The 9,609-nt window shown below is 40.5% G+C and overlaps 1 pseudogene; it reads right to left on the bottom strand.

Moving 5' to 3' along the window:
* Positions 1 to 8,403: 8,403 nt before the first annotated feature.
* On the bottom strand, positions 8,404 to 9,010 carry LOC128774980 (60S ribosomal protein L34-like; annotated as a pseudogene).
* Positions 9,011 to 9,609: the final 599 nt, after the last annotated feature.

A 9,609-nucleotide genomic window follows, 5' to 3' on the forward strand; every position in this document is an offset into this window, starting at 1 on the left:
GGAGGCCGGGGGTGGGTGGGTTATACCCAGAAGAGGGATTTCTGGATCATATGGTAGTTGCTTTTAGCCATATAGTAAACATATTTGATGAGAACAGTGGCCTTGCTTTCCATCTTTGCAAAGCACCTTAATATTTGGTTTAGTATAAGACAGCTCGATTCTCATACATGCTTTTGTATTCATTCAATCTGTTGGAATCTATTAGTAGTAGTGTTTTTTTTTTTTAATGTATATTTATTTTTGAGAGAGAGAGGAAGACAGAGAGGAGAGAGAGGGAGACAGAGGATCCGAAGCAGGCTCTGTTCTGACAGCAGAAAGCCTGATGTAGGGCTCCAACTCACAAATTGTGAGATCATGAGATGAACTGAAGTCAGACTCTTAACCGATTGAGTCACCCAGACGCCTCAGTAGAAGTATTTTTTAAAAATCCAGGCTCATTCAGGGGCACCTGGGTGACAGCTCAGAGCCTGGAGCCTGCCTCAAATTCTGTGTCTCCCTCTGCCCATCCCCCCACTTGCACTCTCTCTCTCTCTCTCTCTCTCTCTGTCTCTCTCTGTCTTTCTCTCAAAAATAAATAAACATTAAAAATAAATAAATAAGAATCCAGGCTCATTCAGGTATGTAGCCGGAAATGGGAGAAACTCACAGACCCTCGAAAAGGATCTCAGAAACCCCAGGGACTCTGGCTGCATTTTAGGAAGCTCTCCCCTGAAGGGAGGCCCACCCCTGGAGAAGGGGGTAGATCACTAGGGCCTAGGGCTGTTAGGAGAATGGGTGGATATGTAAACTAAGTCACACTGTGTTGGGAAGGAGAGAGGAGAAAATAGATTCTGTCAGGAAGAGGAGACGACAACCAGCCACGCCCCTCTACAAACTTTTCTCCAGAACACATCGAGAACAAGGTTTGGTTGTTTCTGTTTCCCAATTGTGGTTAAATACGCACAACATGCACTTTTCCATTTTAACCATTTTTAAGCATACAGGCATCAAGTACACTCCCACTGTTGTGCAACTGTCCCCACCACCCATCCACAGAACTCTTCATCTTGCAAAACTGAAACTCTGTCCCCATTAAGCAACCCTCCATTCCCCGTTTCCCCTGGCACCTGACAGCCACCACTCCACTTTTTGTCTCTAAGAGTTTCATGACTCTGAGTACCTCGTATAAGTGAAATCGCACAGCATTTGTCCATTTACACCTAACTTATGTCACTTAGCGTAATGTCCTCCAGGTTCATCCACGCTGTAACATGTGTCAGAATTTCCTTCTTTTTCAAAGCTGAAGAATATTCCATTTATGCACATATACTTAGTTTATCCATCCTGGTGATGGGCAGTTGGGTTATTTCCACCTTCCGGTTATTGTAAATAATGCTATTATGAACATGGGCCTACAAATAGGTGTTCAAGTCCTTGCTTTCAGTATTTTGGGGCAGACACCCAGGAGTGGAATTGCTGGATCCTACTGTAATTCTATGTTTAACTTTTTGAGGAACAGTCATACTGTTTTCCATAGTGTCTGTACCATTTTACATTCGCACTGACAGCGCACAAGGGTCTCAATTTCTCCACATTTTCACCAATACTTGTTATATATTTATAAATTCCTAATAAGTATGAGGTGGTCAGAGTAATCTTTTAAAAACATAAACCAGATCATGTCATTTTCCTGGTAAAACTACAACGCCTTTCAGCTATCTTGTAAAAGTGAAACTCCTTGTTATGAGTGCTGAGAAGGCCCTGTGGATCTGGCCCCATCCTCTTCTCCAACCTCCTCTCCTACACTCTCCCCTTGCTCACTATCCTCCAGCCCATGAACTTTCTGGTTTATTATTATTATTATTATTATTATTATCAATGTTTATTTATTTTTGAGAGACAGAAAGAGGCAGAGCACAAGTGGGGGAGGGGCAGAGAGAGAAGGAGACACAGAATCCAAAGCAGGCTCCAGGTTCTGAGATGTCAGCACAGAGCCCGACCCCGGGCTCGAACTCTCGGACCATGAGATCATGACCTGAGCCACAGTCAGAAGCTTAACCGACTGAACCACCCAGATGCCCCCCTTCCTGTTTTTCAAACATGCCAAGGCGTTTCCACCTCTCAGCCTTTGCACAGCCTCTTCCCTCTGCCTGGAAACCTCTAGAAACCCCAACCCTTCCCAAGGCTGGCTCTCTCCCCCTCACTCAGGTCTGAGCTTAAATATAGGTATTTCCTGAGTGCTGCTCCCAATCACTTGTATCAGACATTTCACAAATGTTTCTTAAGCATCTACTACATGACAGGCCCTATTCTAACTGCTGGGGGTATAGGGTGGACAAAACACTAAAATCCCTACCCTTATGAGACTTCTATTCTGGTGACTGTCTACAAGGTGCTAATCACCACTGCAATCGTCTTGTTCATTTTTTCAATGTTTATTTTATTGGCTGGTCATTTTGGCATCATTTATAAAGCAAAAGTTGGAAACAACCCAAATGCCTGGCAGTGGGAACTAGTTTAAAAATTTATCATTCATCCTTAATAATATAAAGTCATACGTCTGTTTTAAAGAATGAGTAGACCTATACGTACTGCCACGAAAAGGCAGCCACAATATACTTACATGGGACACATGGATGTACGCCTTCTGAGTTCCCTCTGCACCAGCCTCCTCTCAGACCCTCAGCTTCCTCTTCACCTCAGCACGTGGTTCTACCATCTATCTGGGCCCAACACACGGGCCCAATCCCTGGGCCTGGGAGAGCAAGGCTGTATCCTCTTGCTGCCTCTACATAAACAGGCCAAACACTTGCCCAGAGTTTACCTGCTCCTGCTACTTCTGCCCTTGGATGAGACCACATGGCAGGGCATGGGCTCTGACATCCTAAGTGGCCACACAAGAGGACAGGTGAGGTAACATGGAAATGTGGGGGTTAACACCCCCTGGGAGACTTTTGCCTTTACTGAGTATTTCAAAAAGCTTTTCTTCATATGGCTTACATCTCTCCACATTTATCATATTAGAAATTAAAAGTGAAAAAACATTTAAGTATTTATTAATTGATTTTAAACATCAGCAAACACTCATTGTATGCAAACATAAATAGCATATTTTATATGAAAACAAAATATATTTTCCAGAACAAAAAAATTAAGCAAGAAGAGTGGTATTGCTTTACACTTTAGCAGGTCTCTTATCAGAAAGCTCAATTCTCATATCTGCTTCTGCATTCAATCTGTTGCAGTATCTTACTTTATTATTATTCAAAAAAATTTTTTTCAATGCTTTTATTTTGAGACAGAGAGAGACAGAGCATGAGTAGGGGAGGGGCAGAGAGAGGGAGACACAGAATCCGAAGCAGGCTCCAGGCTCTGAGCTGTCGGCACAGAGCCCAATGTGGGGCTCGAACCCACAGACTGTGAGATCATGACCTGAGCCGAAGTCGGAAGCTTAACTGAAGTCGGAAGCTTAACAGGTGTCCCTGTTGCAGTATCTCATTTTGGTTTAAGTTCATGAAGATAATCTGGCTGCAGATGTGCAATTGGAAAAAGCAGACATAGCGTTTTCAGATAACTGGATATTCTTCTTTGATACTGCACCAAAACTTGACAAGTATTAGTTTCTGAAAGGTTAACTGCAACATGGAATCTGAAACCATATCAATAAACTCTCTGCACTCCATTATATTAAAACACATTGTTCATTTGTACTTTGGGTGGATATTTCACCCAAGTGTAATACTGATCTTACAGACACCTGAAAGGGTCTTGGGGATTCTCAAAAGTCCATGGACCATACTTTGAGAAGTGATTTATTTATTTACTTGTTGATAGTTTGTTCTTCCCAATCCTACCCTCCAGAAAGTCAGCTTCACAGGAGCGGGAACATTGTTCATCTTCAATCCCTTGAACCTAGAACAGTACTCAATAGTCACTAGTTCAATGAATGCACCTCAGTGATTCTTTAAGAGAGGCACCCCATAAAGTTATCTTATCACCCTACAGGGATGGCTCATGGTTCTACATGATTTGAGACTACATAAATTATTTCCCCAGGATTTAAAAAATTGATGTCATAAAGATAAATTAATTTAAAACTAACTAGCTTTAAAATTCACAAATTTTGCCCTTAAGAAACAGATTGTGACTTTCAATAATAAATATTTATTTCCATAAACATTAAATAAAATACAATATAATACAATGTCAAGTACCCTTTAAGAAATATGTGGTACAAAATTCTACATATGAGGTCTATCTAACCAATGCTTTATGAAGGAATTCTTCCTTCTTTACAGGAAGTAAGCAGAAAGAAGAGTAAATGAGATTAGGCTAAAAGAATGTTGTAAGAAAAAGATGAAAACAAAATAAGAAAAAGGTACATGGCATCTTTTAAGAATATTCATAAAAGCTCTGGTATTTCCTGGAAGTTAGAAATGAAGAGTCTCAGGCCCCACCAGACCTACTGTGCAGATGATGTTTTCCAAATATAGCCGTACAATATGTTCCATTCCACATGTTGTGAAGTTGACCCTTCTCCCATCAAGTGATGGGGGCAAAGTCTCTTCCCCTTAAAAATGGGAATACCTTTTGGACTGACTCAACCAATAGATTATGGTAGAAGTGACACTAGGTGACTTCTGAGATTACATCATAAAAATGCCATGCACTTCCACCTTGCTTTCTTGGGCCACTTGGTGAAACCCAGCCACTATGCCGAAGGGAGCCACGCATACACTTGGAAGGGATACATGTGAGCTTCTGGTCAAGAGCCTCATCTAGGGTCTCATTCAACAGACAGCATCAACCACTAGACTGTGCGAGTAAATATTCAGATGATTTCAGTTCCCAGCTGTTAAGTTATCCTCAGTATCCAACTTTCCCATCTAAGCATGTATGGGGACAAGCTTTCCCTACCAGACCCTGTTCAAATTGCAGGTTTGTGAGCAAAATAAATGAGTAATCACTTAATGGCTGTTTTAAGCCACTAATTTGGGATGATCTGCTGTCCAACAGATAACGAGAACACCCACTGAATCTGTATCTGCATTTTAACACAATCCTTCAATAATTTATATGCACATTTCAAATGTGGGAAGTATTGTGCTCGCTTTGGCAGCACATATACTAAAATGTGGGAAGTATTGATTTTTTAAAAGTTTTTATTTAGACAGAAACAGAGGGAGAGAGAGAAAAGAGAGAGAATGCAATCAAGGGAGGGGCAGAGAGAGAGGGAGGGAATCTGAGTTGACAATCTAGAGCCCAATGTGGGGCTCGAGCCCAGGCACTGTAAGATCATGACCTGAGCTGAAATCAAAAGTTGGCACTCAACCAACTGAGCCACCAGGCACCCCAAGAAGTATGGATTTAAAGTAAAATTGTGTGACATGTAATTCTCCTACTGCCTTTAACAACACTGATTGCAAATTATGAAAAACTTCATACTGAGTTAAAATTGTATTTACAGTAATTATTTCCAGAAAGCTAGATAACTGTTCTCTGTTAAATGTGCTGTGTTCTCTAGGTGTTAAAACTTGTCCAGATCATGGGTCTGACTCACAGTTGGAGGGTATTTTCTCCATGAGAGATGGAGAAAACTGGCTAAATAATCGAGGCAAGTCAAAAGATTCTAGAAGCCAAGATTCCTGAAATGTTGTAAAGATGAGGACTGAGGATGTGTGACTGTCTAGCAAACTTACTCATGTCGAGGGCAGTAATCATTTTAATAGCAGGTGGCTTAAAACTTTTAAAAACAGATGGTGTCATGCTACCAAAATGAAATGCAGATGAACATATGCAGGTGTTTGCTATTGTTAAAGTATAACAACAAAACCGTAATTCATCGCATTCTCTGGGGGCAGGTTGTAAAAGCGTGTTAGCTAAAGGCCTATGGTTTCCTAAAGCAGTGTAGAGGATAGCTTTCATTCCTACTCGTGCATGTGATTAATATCACCATGGTTAAGTTCTTTGTTCAGTGAAGTTGAACATTTCACTCATAGTGCTCTAAATTCTAAGTCAATCCAAATCACAAAGATCCATGAATAATAATCATCAGCTGTCACATGATGTCAAACAATTGGATATTTGGGAACATCTAAATTTTTAAATTCGTTTTTGCAGTTTCCAACCAGATATTTGGCATCCTGTGACCACAGCCAGGTCATTTAGCATTTCCTCCTATCCCTATCAAACTCACCTGCGTTTAGACTATTCCTGCAAAGAATAGCCCTGCAGCTGCTGTTACATTAATGTGCAGCTTGCTTTATTCCTTTTCCAGTTATAAACAATAACTCATTAGTAAGGGTTCTTGGTTGCAAACAACAGAAACACATTCTGGCTAATGTAAGCAGAAAAGGATTTATTGGAAGACTAATAGGGGCTCATGAACACACTAGGGGGAGGAGTTCCAGGCTTGGGAAAGGGCGGGGGTCAAAGAAGTCCCAGCCCCACCCACTTCCGCACCTACAGTGCTACCACCGCAGGGAGACTGTCCTCCAAAATATCTACCATTCTTGTAGGGCGGCCTCCTGGGTCAGAGTCCTCCTGGCTTCTGTAAGAGAGAGGTGGATGTGAGATGGGCAAGCTGAAATTTCCCCTTCTGCTGAGATCCCTCACTGAGGAAGAAATACTATTTCCCATAAGAAAACTGGGATGTTATAAGGAAATAGGATGATGTTGGGCATCCAAAACCCTCTATACATCTGCTATAAATAATGTGTAAGACTTGTTTACATTATGAAATAATGCATGTTCATTGTGGGAATATATAGTATTGGTTTTTTAATGTTTATTTGAGAGAGAAAGCGTGCGTGAGCGAGGGAGGGGCAGAGAGAGGGAGAGAGAGAGAGAGAAAGAGAATCCCAAGCAGGCCCCTCGGGGTCAGCCTAGAGCCCAAAGTGAGGCTCTATTTCATGAACTGTGAGATCATGACCTGAGCTGAAATCAGGAATCAGATGCTCAACCCACTGAGCCACCCAGGCGCCCCTATAGTATTTTCTTTCTATATTTTTTTTTCTAAAATTGGAATTATATTGAATGTACTATTTATAACCAACTTTTTTCTCCCAACACATTATGATTATTTTCCATGTCATTAAACTATTCATCTGCTTTTCAATTGGTTTTCAGTGTTGGCACAGTATTTCTTCTCTGTATGTATTTTAATCACTTAGGCAATTTTTACTTTACCTTTTACTATTGTAAATAATGCTGAGCTGAACATACACTTTTTTTTTTTTCTCTTTTGCTTAAGTATGTTGAAGGCTTACCATATATCAGGTAATATGCTAAGGTGCTTCGTGTGCATTTCCTCGTTTACTCCCCACAATGCCCTGTGTGGTAAATCCTATTATTATCACCATTTTCCAGATGAGGAACATGCTGCTTAGAGGCTATAAAGAATGTGCCTAAAATGACACGGACACTAAGGGACACTAATTGATGTGAAGGTCACACAGCCAGCAGAAGCAGAACCAGCCTGCAAAGCTACATATAGCTCAGGCTCTGAACTTCTTAAGTTCCTTCTTATGTAGCAGTTGTTGGATAATCCACAAATAGTTCCTTAGGATAATAAATAAATCAAGAGAAGTGGCACTGAGGGAGTAAAGGCCTTTGATACATATTATGAGCTGCTCTCCTAAGAGCACCAATTTTATACAACCCCAGAAATCAATTAAAGGGCCTATTTTCCCACACTCTGGGGAAGGGCCTAGATGGAATACCTGCTAGGTATTACCTTTATTAGAGAACCTTTGTGAATCTACCTGGTAGGAAAAAAGGTACCTTGGTTTTTAAATTTTGCATGTTTTGTATTATATGATAATGTTACCTATGATTTATGATGTTTTACTATGTGTCAGTCAAATGTAAGCCCCAAGAAGGTAAAGATTATGTCTGTTTTGTTTATTGCTGTATCCCCAGCACCTAACAGAGTGCTTGGGACACAGCAGTCACGTGATAAAAATTTTCAGAGTGGAATAAATAAGGGAATGTGCCAGGCATTGAGTTTAGCACTTTATGTGGGTTATCTCAATCTCATAACACTCTATGCTTTAGCTAGTATTGACACCATTAATACTTTCACTAGTATGTCTGATGCAGTAGGAACTGCCAATGCCTTGCTTTGAACCTCAGGTTCAGCTGTTCTAAAGTAGGACTGCCCATCTCCCTCGGTCTTTCCCCAAATGGATTCCTTGTACAATACATGAGCTATATTTTAGGTCGAATCACCCTGAAATCATTCCAAACTTGGTGAAAATATGCCCATCCACTTTCCATGAAGTAGTAATGGAAACTTAATTTTTTAGGAGTCTTTTGCTTTTTTTTCTTATTTAGAAAAGGTCCATTTTTTATTATTTTTTAAATTTTTTTTAATGTTTTCTTTATATTTGACAGAGAGACAAAGCAGGAGCAGGAAGGGGCAGAGAGAGATGGAGACAGAATCTGAAGCAGGCTCCAGGCTTTGAGCTGTCAGCACAGAGCCTGACATGGGGTTTGAACTCACCAACCATGAGATCATGACCTGAGCTGAAGTTGTTTGCTTAACCGACTGAGCCACCCAGGAGCCCCAGAAAAGGTCCATTTTTTAATTTAGCTTTCTGATTCTGTGTTTGTGCCTTCAACACTTTCATAATGATTTTCTGCTCCTCGATCAGAAAAGCACTCTTGATCCTGTCCTGGAGACATTTAGCAACCACGGAAGCACCACAGGCCTGGAGGACATGTTTTTTTGGTTTTAGACAGTCTCATAAAAACTTTAGATCTCATTGCACAAACCCCTTGAAGTTGGCCTGGGCACATGCCACATGTGGATTTTGTGTACTGTCCCCACTCTTCTTGTTTTAAAGAGAAACAATTCTAATACCAGGGGCTCAGGGCAGCCTAGTTTTGCTAGAGGTTGTATTTGTAAAATCGCCTACAATGGTATGTCAAATGCTGGACCATTTGAATGCCTCTAGATACTATCCCTAAAAGGGAAAAAACAGAAACCTAATTTTATTTATAGAAGTTGGAAAGAACTCTCCATGTCTTAAAAACATTAGCCCTAATCCTCTGTCATCCTTTGTCATATAGTTTGCAAATACCTTCCAATATTTTTATTTGCCTTTTAGTTTTATTTACAGTATTTTTTACTTGTAAATATGTTCCCTTTTTTGTAGCAAAATCTGTCTTCCCCTTTATGTTTTCTTTCTTTGCTGTTATGCATAAAAGTCTTTTCTACTTTAAGTAGGCTAATAATCATATATAATAACCATTTCTTGATGGAATTATCTGGATATAGAATAAAAACTCTGGCTTTCCAATGCAAAATCAAGCTGGTGGTGCACAGAATCCCTCTATTTCCATGTAATGGCATGAGATTAGCTTTGAAACTGCCCCAGGGCAATCTAACCCACTCAAGGGCCTGGAATGTCAAAGTTCTCTACTCTGGAAGAGAAGATGGGAGCATCAGTTTTGTTTCCTCTCCAGATCCTACAGACTGGTTATATGCTCTCCAAAGAGCATCTATCATCACAAGCACTACTTCAGTTCCTTGGAATCAATAACTTTGGGTATGTTAAAAAAGAAACATTAGGATTTCCAAAATGGAGCCACTTGTGCTAAACCCCACATCAGCAAGCCAAGAGAGGT

This window comes from Panthera pardus, unplaced genomic scaffold (assembly GCF_024362965.1).
Source record: "Panthera pardus isolate Hobbes unplaced genomic scaffold, ASM2436296v1 HiC_scaffold_6, whole genome shotgun sequence".
Classification (NCBI taxonomy): Eukaryota; Metazoa; Chordata; class Mammalia; order Carnivora; family Felidae; genus Panthera; species Panthera pardus.